Raw genomic sequence first — 14,343 nt, forward strand, 5'->3', positions numbered from 1 at the left:
TAAATTCATAACAAATCCTACAATGTGATTTTCTGGATTTTTTTTCTCATTTTGTCTGTCATTTGGAGTATATATATATATATCAGTGTGTTATGTAAACCAGTTATTGCAGGGAAATACAAAAATATAATTAACCACATATACAATCACTCACCTGGGACCAACCCAATCCACCCTCCAACCCCTCCTGGGACCACCCAAACATACCTATTCATACTACCTATTCATACTACCTATACCTGTTCATACTACCTATACCCATTCATACTACCTATACCTGTTCATACTACCTATACCTATGCATACTACCTATACCCATTCATACTACCTATACCTATTCATACTACCTATACCCATTCATACTACCTATACCCATTCATACTACCTATGCATACTACCTATACCCATTCATACTACCTATACACATTCATACTACCTATGCATACTACCTATACCCATTCATACTACCTATACCCATACATTGTACCTATACCTATTCATACTACCTATACCTATTCATACTACCTATTCATACTACCTATACCCATTCATACTACCTATACCTATTCATACTACCTATTCATACTACCTATACCTATTCATACTACCTATACCCATTCATACTACCTATACCCATTCATACTACCTATACCTATTCATACTACCTATTCATACTACCTATACCCATTCATACTACCTATACCCATTCATACTACCTATACCTATTCATACTACCTATACCTATGCATACTACCTATACCCATTCATACTACCTATTCATTCTACCTATACCTATGCATACTACCTATACCTATTCATACTACCTATTCATACTACCTATACCTATTCATACTACCTATACCTATTCATACTACCTATTCATACTACCTATACCTATTCATACTACCTATTCATACTATCTATACCCATTCATACTACCTATACCCATTCATACTACCTATACCAATTCATACTACCTATACCCATTCATACTACCTATTCATACCACCCATTCATACTACCTATTCATACTACCTATTCATACTATCTATACCCATTAATACTACCTATACCCATTCATACTACCTATACCCATTCATACTACCTATTCATACTACCTATACCTATTCATACTACCTATACCCATTCATACTACCTATTCATACTACCTATTCATACTACCTATACCCATTCATACTACCTATTCATACTACCTATTCATACTACCTATACCCATTCATACTAACTATACCCATTCATACTACCTATTCATACTACCTATAACCATTCATACTACCTATTTATACTACCTATTCATACTACATTTACCCATTCATACTACCTATACCTATTCATACTACCTATACCTATTCATACTACCTATACCCATTCATACTACCTATACCTATTCATACTACCTATACCTATGCATACTACCTATACCCATTCATACTACCATTCATACTACCTATACCTATTCATACTACCTATTCATACTACCTATACCTATTCATACTACCTATTCATACTATCTATACCCATTCATACTACCTATACCCATTCATACTGCCTATACCCATTCATACTACCTATACCCATTCATACTACCTATTCATACTACCTATTCATACTACCTATTCATACTACCTATACCCATTCATACTACCTATTCATACTACCTATTCATACTATCTATACCCATTCATACTACCTATACCCATTCATACTACCTATACCCATTCATACTACCTATTCATACTACCTATACCTATTCATACTACCTATACCCATTCATACTACCTATTCATACTACCTATTCATTCTACCTATACCCATTCATACTACCTATTCATACTACCTATTCATACTACCTATACCCTTTCATACTACCTATTCATACTACCTATACCTATTCATACTACCTATACCTATTCATACTACCTATACCCATTCATACTACCCATTCATATTACCTATTCATACTACCTATACCCATTCATACTACCTATTCATACTACCTATACCCTTTCATACTACCTATTCATACTACCTATACCTATTCATACTACCTATACCTATTCATACTACCTATACCCATTCGTACTACCTATACCTATTCATACTACCTATACCCATTCATACTACCTATACCCATTCATACTACCTATACCCATTCATACTACCTATACCTATTCATACTACCTATACCCATTCATACTACCTATACCCATTCATACTACCTATACCCATTCATACTACCTATACCAATTCATACTACCTATACCCATTCATACTACCTATACCCATTCATACTACCTATACCCATTCATACTACCTATACCCATTCATACTACCTATACCCATTCATACTACCTATACCCATTCATACTACCTATTCATACTACCCTGCTGTCCATTAAATATGTTTCTTTAAGATGGCAGGTTGTTCTGTCATTGTCTGCACTGATGGCCAGTCCAGTGTGATTCTTTAAGATGACAGGTAGGTCTGTCATTGTCTGCACTGATGGCCAGTCCAGTGTGATTCTTTAAGATGACAGGTAGGTCTGTCATTGTCTGCACTGATGGCCAGTCCAGTGTGATTCTTTAAGATGGCAGGTGGGTCTGTCATTGTCTGCACTGATGGCCAGTCCAGTGTGATTATTTTAGATGGCAGGTGGGTCTGTCATTGTCTGCACTGATGGCCAGTCCAGTGTGATTCTTTTAGATGGCAGGTGGGTCTGTCATTGTCTGCACTGATGGCCAGTCCAGTGTGATTCTTTTAGATGGCAGGTAGGTCTGTCATTGTCTGCACTGATGACCAGTCCAGTGTGATTTCCTCCAACTATGAACATCCCAGTAGTGATGCATAGTCTCCCTTCACAACATAGCGGCAGCTTTTCAGTTTGTCTGTTTACCTGAAGTGCGACATCAATGATGCCTCTCACAGCGACAGATTCTCCTGTGTAAGTCTTTAACACGAGGGGCGCTAGTTGAAGTGGAAGGTGTTTCAGTGTGACTTCCTGGTCTGATGAGTCACTCACCTCAGTGTTCTCTTTCTTAACGGTGTGAACATGTCCATTTGTCTTTTGTTGAAATGACATTTTCTTGTTTCCCGTTTAGCATTTTCTGTTCTCTTTTTGTTTCTAGAGGTTTTGTCAAATGTGCATTTTCTTACCACATGCTGGACAATCCATGTCCTTACACCAGCATGTAGAAGGCTGATGTCCCACCTTGCCACAGTGGAAGCATGTGACTTGATTTCCCGTCTCTGATTTTCAGTTGAAATACTGTGCACTTTTATTTATTTTTGTGATCAACTTAATATTTATTTTAAAGGAAAACAGATAAGAAAAAATAGCAGCAGGAATGATTTTACATCTAGAGACACAATACTGTTAATTTATATATCAGAACAAATAGCAGCAGGAATGATTACACAGCTAGAGACACAATACTGTTAATATATATATATATGCAGTGGGGCAAAAAAGTATTTAGTCAGCCACCAATTGTGCAAGTTCTCCCACTTAAAAATATGAGAGAGGCCTGTAATTTTCATCATAGGTACACTTCAACTATGACAGACAAAATTAGAAAAAAAACATAAAATCATACTTATTTTCCACCATAATTTGCAAATAAATTCATAACAAATCCTACAATGTGATTTTCTGGATTTTTTTTCTCATTTTGTCTGTCATTTGGAGTATATATATATATATATATATATATCAGTGTGTTATGTAAACCAGTTATTGCAGGGAAATACAAAAATATAATTAACCACATATACAATCACTCACCTGGGACCAACCCAATCCACCCTCCAACCCCTCCTGGGACCACCCAAACCCACCCTCCAACCCCTCCTGGTACCAACCCACCCTCCAACACCTCCTGGGACCACTCCAACCCTACTGGGACCACCTCAACCCTACTGGGACCACTCCAACCCCCCTGGGAACCCCCCAACCCACCCTCCAACCCCTCCTGGGACCACTCCAACCCTACTGGGACCACTCCAACCCACCCTCCAACCACAAATGAAGTTGTGATAAAATCTGTTGAATAAAAAACACACTTTATGGTTTCAGCTGCAGAGAACCAGTTGTCAATTGTTGTTTGGCCCCAAAGATCCCAGCAGTGGATGGTTGTTAATAAATGATATCTATAAAAGTGCTGATCCAATGAGGTGTGGTGGTAGACCCATTGATCCTAACAGTGTATAAAGTGCTGATCCAATGAGGTGAGGTGGTAGACCCATGGATCCTAACAGTGTATAAGGTGCTGATCCAATGAGGTGTGGTGGTAGACCCATGGATCCTAACAGTGTATAAAGTGCTGATCCAATGAGGTGGTAGACCCATGGATCCTAACAGTGTATAAAGTGCTGATCCAATGAGGTGTGGTGGTAGACCCATGGATCCTAACAGTGTATAAGGTGCTGATCCAATGAGGTGGTAGACCCATGGATCCTAACAGTGGATAATGTGCTGATCCAATGAGGTTGTTGACCCATGGATCCTAACAGTGTATAAAGTGCTGATCCAATGAGGTGAGGTGGTAGACCCATAGGATCCTAACAGTGTATAAAGTGCTGATCCAATGAGGTGTGGTGGTAGACCCATGGATCCTAACAGTGGATAAAGTGCTGATCCAATGAGGTGTGGTGGTAGACCCATGGATCCTAAAAGTGTATAAGGTGCTGATCCAATGAGGTTGTTGACCCATGGATCCTAACAGTGTATAAAGTGCTGATCCAATGAGGTGAGGTTGTAGACCCATGGATCCTAACAGTGTATAAAGTGCTGATCCAATGAGGTGAGGTTGTAGACCCATGGATCCTAACAGTGTATAAGGTGCTGATCCAATGAGGTGGTAGACCCATGGATCCTAACAGTGGATAAAGTGCTGATCCAATGAGGTTGTTGACCCATGGATCCTAACAGTGTATAAAGTGCTGATCCAATGAGGTGAGGTGGTAGACCCATGGATCCTAACAGTGTATAAAGTGCTGATCCAATGAGGCGTGGTGGTAGACCCATGGATCCTAACAGTGGATAAAGTGCTGATCCAATGAGGTGAGGTGGTAGACCCATGGATCCTAACAGTGTATAAAGTGCTGATCCAATGAGGTGAGGTGGTAGACCCATGGATCCTAACAGTGTATAAAGTGCTGATCCAATGAGGTGTGGTGGTAGACCCATGGATCCTAACAGTGTATAAAGTGCTGATCCAATGAGGTGGTAGACCCATGGATCCTAACAGTGGATAAAGTGCTGATCCAATGAGGTGTGGTGGTAGACCCATGGATCCTAACAGTGTATAAGGTGCTGATCCAATGAGGTGGTAGACCCATGGATCCTAACAGTGTATAAAGTGCTGATCCAATGAGGTGGTAGACCCATGGTTCCTAACAGTGTATAAAGTGCTGATCCAATGAGGTGTGGTGGTAGACCCATGGATCCTAACAGTGTATACAGTGCTGATCCAATGAGGTGTGGTGGTAGACCCATGGATCCTAACAGTGTATAAAGTGCTGATCCAATGAGGTGGTAGACCCATGGATCCTAACAGTGGATAAAGTGCTGATCCAATGAGGTGTGGTGGTAGACCCATGGATCCTAACAGTGTATAAAGTGCTGATCCAATGAGGTGAGGTTGTAGACCCATGGATCCTAACAGTGTATAAGGCTGTGGGGCTCTATAAAACTATTGGAACCATTTCCCTGTTTGACCGCTAGGTGTTATGGGTACTACAACACCTCCACTGTGGGGCTCTATAAAACTATTGGAACCATTTTCCTGTTTGACCGCTAGGTGTTATGGGTATTATAACACCTCCACTGTGGGGCTCTATAAAACTATTGGAACCATTATAGATCAAATGAAACGGGAGAATCTAGAGAATGTAACAATATTAGTTTAATCTTGCTGTGATGTAACAATATTCGCTGTGATGTAACAATATTTGCCTTGTAATGTAACAATATTAGCTGTGATGTAACAATATTCGCTGTGATGTAACAATATTCGCCTTGTAATGTAACAATATTTGCTGTGATGTAACAATATTCGCTGTGATGTAACAATATTCGCTGTGATGTTCAGCCCCCAAAATGAAAAATAAATACTAAATAATTTCATAGAATTGAACTCAGACCACTTTCTCTTGGTCACAGACGGACAACAACACTTAGTGTTTCCAGCTGAAGATGTAATGAATCTGAACACATTTGAATGGTGTCTCTGTGCCGCTCAGTTGACGTTTAGGAGAAAATATCAGACACTAAAATCTATCTTAGAACAGTAATATTTTACACATGAAGGTACCCAGAAGACTTCATTTCTGATGAAAAAACACACGTGAAAAAAATATGGATATAAACTCTTCATAAATTCTTAAACAAAATTGTATTCTCACCTCTTAACGTTGGTGTCATGTTCCGCAGAGAGACTCATTTTAGAGGCAGGGCCGCTCTCCTCTCTCTCCCCAGAGAGACTAATTTTCGAGCAATGACCCCTAAAAAGAGATCCAACATGTCATTGAACTATAATACATGAATAAATATACAAATTGTAAAATATCCACAATATACGAATATATGAATATGTTTTTTCATTTTATTGCCTACGCCCAGTTAGCGCCATTTTGTATGATTGAACTGTCACGTAGCTTTCCCATGTGAAATGGACTGTTACATCTGAGTGTTTTACTGTCATTCACTAAACTAAAATTACACCATGCATTTAATTTCTCTTCACACTTTATAATAATCCCTGGGAAAAGTCTTACCTTGTAGCCTGAATTCACAACCAGACCATGTCAAGTCATTGAAATATTCTGCTGAGAGAGCACCTTGCTGTTGACAAGTGGCTCTGTATCTTCAACTTTCTACCATCTTTATACCAACATCCTACATGAATAACCCCTGGTAGGATCCTTACTATCCCAACTTCAACATTCTACCAACATCCTACATGAATAACTCCTGGTAGGATCCTTACTATCCCAACTTCAACATTCTACCAACATCCTACATGAATAACCCCTGGTAGGATCCTTACTATCCCAACTTCAACATTCTACCAACATCCTACATGAATAACTCCTGGTAGGATCCTTACTATCTCAACTTCAACATTCTACCAACATCCTACATGAATAACATTTACATTACATTACATTTAAGTCATTTAGCAGACGCTCTTATCCAGAGCGACTTACAAATTGGTGAATTCACCTTCTGACATCCAGTGGAACAGCCACTTTACAATAGTGCATCTAAGACATTAAGGGGGGGGGGGTGAGAAGGATTACTTATCCTATCCTAGGTATTCCTTGAAGAGGTGGGGTTTCAGGTGTCTCCGGAAGGTGGTGATTGACTCCGTTGTCCTGGCGTCGTGAGGGAGTTTGTTCCACCATTGGGGGCCAGAGCAGCGAACAGTTTTGACTGGGCTGAGCGGGAACTGTACTTCCTCAATGGCAGGGAGGCGAGCAGGCCAGAGGAGGATGAACGCAGTGCCCTTGCTTGGGTGTAGGGCCTGATCAGAGCCTGGAGGTACTGCGGTGCCGTTCCCCTCACAGCTCCGTAGGCAAGCACCATGGTCTTGTAGCGGATGCGAGCTTCAACTGGAAGCCAGTGGAGAGAGCGGAGGAGCGGGGTGACGTGAGAGAACTTGGGAAGGTTGAACACCAGACGGGCTGCGGCGTTCTGGATGAGTTGTAGGGGTTTAATGGCACAGGCAGGGAGCCCAGCCAACAGCGAGTTGCAGTAATCCAGACGGGAGATGACAAGTGCCTGGATTAGGACCTGCGCCGCTTCCTGGGTGAGGCAGGGTCGTACTCTGCGGATGTTGTAGAGCATGAACCTACAGGAACGGGCCACCGCCATGATGTTGGTTGAGAACGACAGGGTGTTGTCCAGGATCACGCCAAGGTTCTTAGCGCTCTGGGAGGAGGACACAGTGGAGTTGTCAACCGTGATGGCGAGATCATGGAACGGGCAGTCCTTCCCCGGGAGGAAGAGCAGCTCCGTCTTGCCGAGGTTCAGCTTGAGGTGGTGATCCGTCATCCACACTGATATGTCTGCCAGACATGCAGAGATGCGATTCGCCACCTGGTCATCAGAAGGGGGAAAGGAGAAGATTAATTGTGTGTCGTCTGCATAGCAATGATAGGAGAGACCATGTGAGGTTATGACAGAGCCAAGTGACTTGGTGTATAGCGAGAATAGGAGAGGGCCTAGAACAGAGCCCTGGGGGACACCAGTGGTGAGAGCGCGTGGCGAGGAGACAGATTCTCGCCACGCCACCTGGTAGGAGCGACCTGTCAGGTAGGACGCAATCCAAGCGTGGGCCGCGCGGAGATGCCCAACTCGGAGAGGGTGGAGAGGAGGATCTGATGGTTCACAGTATCGAAGGCAGCCGATAGGTCTAGAAGGATGAGAGCAGAGGAGAGAGAGTTAGCTTTAGCAGTGCGGAGCGCCTCCGTGATGCAGAGAAGAGCAGTCTCAGTTGAATGACTAGTCTTGAAACCTGACTGATTTGGATCAAGAAGGTCATTCTGAGAGAGATAGAGGGAGAGCTGGCCAAGGACGGCACGTTCAAGAGTTTTGGAGAGAAAAGAAAGAAGGGATACTGGTCTGTAGTTGTTGACATCGGAGGGATCGAGTGTAGGTTTCTTCAGAAGGGGTGCAACTCTCGCTCTCTTGAAGACGGAAGGGACGTAGCCAGCGGTCAGGGATGAGTTGATGAGCGAGGTGAGGTAAGGGAGAAGGTCCCCGGAAATGGTCTGGAGGAGAGAGGAGGGGATAGGGTCGAGCGGGCAGGTTGTTGGGCGGCCGGCCGTCACAAGAAGCGAGATTTCATCTGGAGAGAGAGGGGAGAAAGAGGTCAGAGCACAGGGTAGGGCAGTGTGAGCAGAACCAGCGGTGTCGTTTGACTTAGCAAACGAGGATCGGATGTCGTCGACCTTCTTTTCAAAATGGTTGACGAAGTCATCTGCAGAGAGGGAGGAGGGGGGGGAGGGGGAGGAGGATTCAGAAGGGAGGAGAAGGTGGCAAAGAGCTTCCTAGGGTTAGAGGCAGATGCTTGGAATTTAGAGTGGTAGAAAGTGGCTTTAGCAGCAGAGACAGAGGAGGAAAATGTAGAGAGGAGGGAGTGAAAGGATGCCAGGTCCGCAGGGAGGCGGGTTTTCCTCCATTTCCGCTCGGCTGCCCGGAGCTCTGTTCTGTGAGCTCGCAATGAGTCATCGAGCCACGGAGCGGGAGGGGAGGACCGAGCCGGCCTGGAGGATAGGGGACATAGAGAGTCAAAGGATGCAGAAAGGGAAGAGAGGAGGGTTGAGGAGGCAGAGTCAGGAGAAAGGTTGGAGAAGGTATGAGCAGAGGGAAGAGATGAAAGGATGGAAGAGGAAAGAGTAGCGGGGAGAGAGAGCGAAGGTTGGGACGGCGCGATACCATCCGAGTAGGGGCAGTGTGGGAAGTGTTGGATGAGAGCGAGAGGAAAAGGATACAAGGTAGTGGTCGGAGACTTGGAGGGGAGTTGCAGTGAGGTTAGTGGAAGAACAGCATCTAGTAAAGATGAGGTCGAGCGTATTGCCTGCCTTGTGAGTAGGGGGGAAGGTGAGAGGGTGAGGTCAAAAGAGGAGAGGAGTGGAAAGAAGGAGGCAGAGAGGAATGAGTCAAAGGTAGACGTGGGGAGGTTAAAGTCGCCCAGGACTGTGAGAGGTGAGCCGTCCTCAGGAAAGGAGCTTATCAAGGCATCAAGCTCATTGATGAACTCTCCGAGGGAACCTGGAGGGCGATAAATGATAAGAATGTTAAGCTTGAAAGGGCTGGTAACTGTGACAGCATGGAATTCAAAGGAGGCGATAGATAGATGGGTAAGGGGAGAGAGAGAGAATGACCACTTGGGAGAGATGAGGATCCCGGTGCCACCACCCCGCTGACCAGAAGCTCTCGGGGTGTGCGAGAACACGTGGGTGGACGAAGAGAGAGCAGTAGGAGTAGCAGTGTTATCTGTGGTGATCCATGTTTCCGTCAGTGCCAGGAAGTCGAGGGACTGGAGGGAGGCATAGGCTGAGATGAACTCTGCCTTGTTGGCCGCAGATCGGCAGTTCCAGAGGCTACCGGAGACCAGGAACTCCACGTGGGTCGTGCGCGCTGGGACCACCAGATTAGGGTAACTCCTGGTAGGATCCTTACTATCCCAACTTCAACATTCTACCAACATCCTACATGAATAACTCCTGGTAGGATCCTTACTATCTCAACTTCAACATTCTACCAACATCCTACATGAATAACCCCTGGTAGGATCCTTACTATCTCAACTTCAACATTCTACCAACATCCTACATGAATAACCCCTGGTAGGATCCTTACTATCCCAACTTCAACATTCTACCAACATCCTACATGAATAACCCCTGGTAGGATCCTTACTATCTCAACTTCAACATTCTACCAACATCCTACATGAATAACCCCTGGTAGGATCCTTACTATCCCAACTTCAACATTCTACCAACATCCTACATTAATAACCCCTGGTAGGATCCTTACTATCCCAACTTCAACATTCTACCAACATCCTACATGAATAACCCCTGGTAGGATCCTTACTATCCCAACTTCAACATTCTACCAACATCCTACATGAATAATTCCTGGTAGGATCCTTACCTTGTAGCCTGAATTCAAAACCAGAACATGTCAAGTCAGTGAGAGTTTCCTTTGTGTTGAGAAAGAAACCAAGGGAACAGTTTATTCACCTCCCCAATGTCAAGAAACTTTGTGTAATTTTTGTTACTGATTAATTTAGGACTCCATCAGCTCTGTTAAAGTTTAGTGGCTCTGACCCCATGTCAGCATCATCAGAAACCCAGTTTAACCTGTTTACCAGAAAAGCCTTGGGTTTACAATAACATCACTGTGTAGCTACTGCTTTCCTACAGTCAGATGACCTAGTGACCTCATGGTGGAATGTTATTCATATTGTATCATTATTACCTAGTGACCTCATGGTGGAATGTTATTCATATTGTATCATTATTACCTAGTGACTTCATGATGGAATGTTATTCATATTGTATCATTATTACCTAGTGAACTCATGGTGGAATGTTATTCATATTGTATCATTATTACCTAGTGACCTCATGGTGGAATGTTATTCATATTGTATCATTATTACCTAGTGACCTCATGGTGGAATGTTATTCATATTGTATCATTATTACCTAGTGACCTCATGGTGGAATGTTATTCATATTGTATCATTATTACCTAGTGACCTCATGGTGGAATGTTATTCATATTGTATCATTATTACCTAGTGACTTCATGGTGGAATGTTATTCATATTGTATCATTATTACCTAGTGACCTCATGGTGGAATGTTATTCATATTGTATCATTATTACCTAGTGACCTCATGGTGGAATGTTATTCATATTGTATCATTATTACCTAGTGACTTCATGGTGGAATGTTATTCATATTGTATCATTATTACCTAGTGACCTCATGGTGGAATGTTATTCATATTGTATCATTATTACCTAGTGACCTCATGGTGGAATGTTATTCATATTGTATCATTATTACCTAGTGACCTCATGGTGGAATGTTATTCATATTGTATCATTATTACCTACTGACCTCGAAGATGGAATGTTATTCATATTGTATCATTATTACCTAGTGACCTCATGGTGGAATGTTATTCATATTGTATCATTATTACCTAGTGACCTCATGGTGGAATGTTATTCATATTGTATCATTATTACCTAGTGACCTCATGGTGGAATGTTATTCATATTGTATCATTATTACCTAGTGACCTCATGATGGAATGTTATTCATATTGTATCATTATTACCTAGTGACCTCATGGTGGAATGTTATTCATATTTTATATAATTTCATAATTAATGTTTTTATGCCGAAAATCCGGTGTTTCTCTGCCAAATGGTGTTATATTTCAGTCATCTGTGATGTATATAAAGTGTAATATTGGGATGCAACTCAACATGGAATCCATTTCAACTCCATATCTGACATGGTACAGGTGTCTTCTTTCTTTAAGCCCAGAACCATGTGTTTGAGGTGATACCTTTGTTTCAGAGTAGATTTGTTTAAGACTTCCAACAAACACTGTGTGACCCTGATTCAGACCACTGCATTTCAAGGTTAATCATTAAAAACAACACCGTATGAACAACTAGCAGTCTCCAGGACCAGTGATTCAAGTCTGAGTTTCTGTCCCAAAGTGTCACCCTATTCCCTATATAGTGCACTACTTTGACCAGGGCCCATAGGGCTGTGTGGTGCATTATGGGGAATAGTAGTGCACTACTTTGACCAGAGCTCTATAACACCCTATTCCCTACATAGTGCACTACTTTATACCAGAGCTCTATAACACCCTATTCCCTACATACTGTAGTACACTACTTTGACCAGAGCTCTATAACACCCTATTCCCTACATACTGTGGTACACTACTTTAGACCAGAGCTCTATAACACCCTATTCCCTACATAGTGTAGTGCACTACTTTGACCAGAGCTCTATAACACCCTATTCACTACATAGTGTAGTGCACTACTTTGACCAGAGCTCTATTACACCCTATTCCCTACATAGTGCACTACTTTGACCAGAGCTCTATAACACCCTATTGCCTACATAGTGCACTACTTTGACCAGAGCTCTATAAAAAAACAACCGTGAAGCTTACAGGGCAAAGAGCCACTAACAAAGTTAACTTCCCACACTGAAAGGAGGGAAAGGGCTACCCTAAGTATGGTTCCCAATCAGAGACAACGATAGACAGCTGTCCCTGATTGAGAACCATAACCGGCAAAACATAGAAATAAAGAAACACAGAAAACAAAACATAGAATGCCCACCCCACATCACACCCTGACCTAACCAATTAGAGACATAAAAAGGATGACTGAGTGTTATCCAGTCTTCTCTCTCTATCTCGCTCTCTGCCACAATGATGGGATTGTTTTGTGACCATGTATGTAAGAATGACAAACAAAACTGTTTATTTGTCTTCCTCTAGTGGTAGGTTGTGATAATGTCTGTAGTCTCTCCCTCTGTCTCTTCGCTCCTCTCTCCGTCTCCACACTCCCCTCTCTCTCACAAACATAGACTCTGACCTGCCCAATGAGCCAAACTGGTTAAAGGATCCCTCTCCCCCCCTCTCTCTATCCCCCCTCTCTCACTGTGTAGACCTGCCAGGCTGTTAGGTTAATGGACCATGGAAACCTACTGAGAATCTGCCATACGGAGAGAGATACAAATTAACATGATTAAAACTAAAAATACATTAAAACGTGTTGAACTCATTTCCATGTATGTTGTTCTGTTTCTGTTTACAGGACCAGAAATGGGATTCAACTGGGTCAATACAGTCAGAAAATTAACTATATATCCTCAACCTTATTCTATAGTCAATACAGTCAGAGAATTAACTATATATCCTAGACCTTATTCTATAGTCAATACAGTCAGAGAATTAACTATATATCCTAAACATTATTCTATAGTCAATACAGTCAGAGAATTAACTATATATCCTCAACCTTATTCTATAGTCAATACAGTCAGAGAATTAACTATATATCCTAGACCTTATTCTATAGTCAATACAGTCAGAGAATTAACTATATATCCTCAACCTTATTCTATAGTCAATACAGTCAGAGAATTAACTATATATCCTAGACCTTATTCTATAGTCAATACAGTCAGAGAATTAACTATATATCCTCAACCTTATTCTATAGTCAATACAGTCAGAGAATTAACTATATATCCTAGACCTTATTCTATAGTCAATACAGTCAGAGAATTAACTATATATCCTAACCCTTATTCTATAGTCAATACAGTCAGAGAATTAACTATATATCCTCAACCTTATTCTATAGTCAATACAGTCAGAGAATTAACTATATATCCTAAACCTTATTCTATAGTCAATACAGTCAGAGAATTAACTATATATCCTAGACCTTATTCTATAGTCAATACAGTCAGAGAATTAACTATATATCCTCAACCTTATTCTATAGTCAATACAGTCAGAGAATTAACTATATATCCTCAACCTTATTCTCAAGTCCATCCACATGCTGGCTTTAATCCAACCCAACACTAACCTAACCCTAACCCTAAACCAACCCAACCCTAACCCTAAACCAATCCTAACCCAACCCAGCACTAACCTAACCCTAAACCAACCCTAACCCAACCCAACACTAACCTAACCCTAACCCAACTACATCATTAACCCTAACCCAACCAAACACCAACCTA

The 14,343-nt window shown here is 41.9% G+C and overlaps 1 long non-coding RNA gene across 1 annotated transcript in view; it reads right to left on the reverse strand.

Moving 5' to 3' along the window:
• Window positions 1-10,772, reverse strand: part of LOC135537516 (uncharacterized) — a 29,785-nt gene extending 19,013 nt beyond the window's left edge. Inside the window, exons 1-2 of the long non-coding RNA XR_010455237.1 lie at window positions 10,689-10,772; window positions 6,425-6,523 (exon numbers count right to left, since the gene is read on the reverse strand). This is a non-coding gene — a long non-coding RNA (uncharacterized LOC135537516). The remainder of the gene's footprint in view (window positions 1-6,424; window positions 6,524-10,688) is intronic.
• Between the last annotated feature and the right edge of the window lie 3,571 nt (window positions 10,773-14,343).

This window comes from Oncorhynchus masou, unplaced genomic scaffold, assembly GCF_036934945.1.
Source record: "Oncorhynchus masou masou isolate Uvic2021 unplaced genomic scaffold, UVic_Omas_1.1 unplaced_scaffold_806, whole genome shotgun sequence".
NCBI lineage: Eukaryota > Metazoa > Chordata > Actinopteri > Salmoniformes > Salmonidae > Oncorhynchus > Oncorhynchus masou.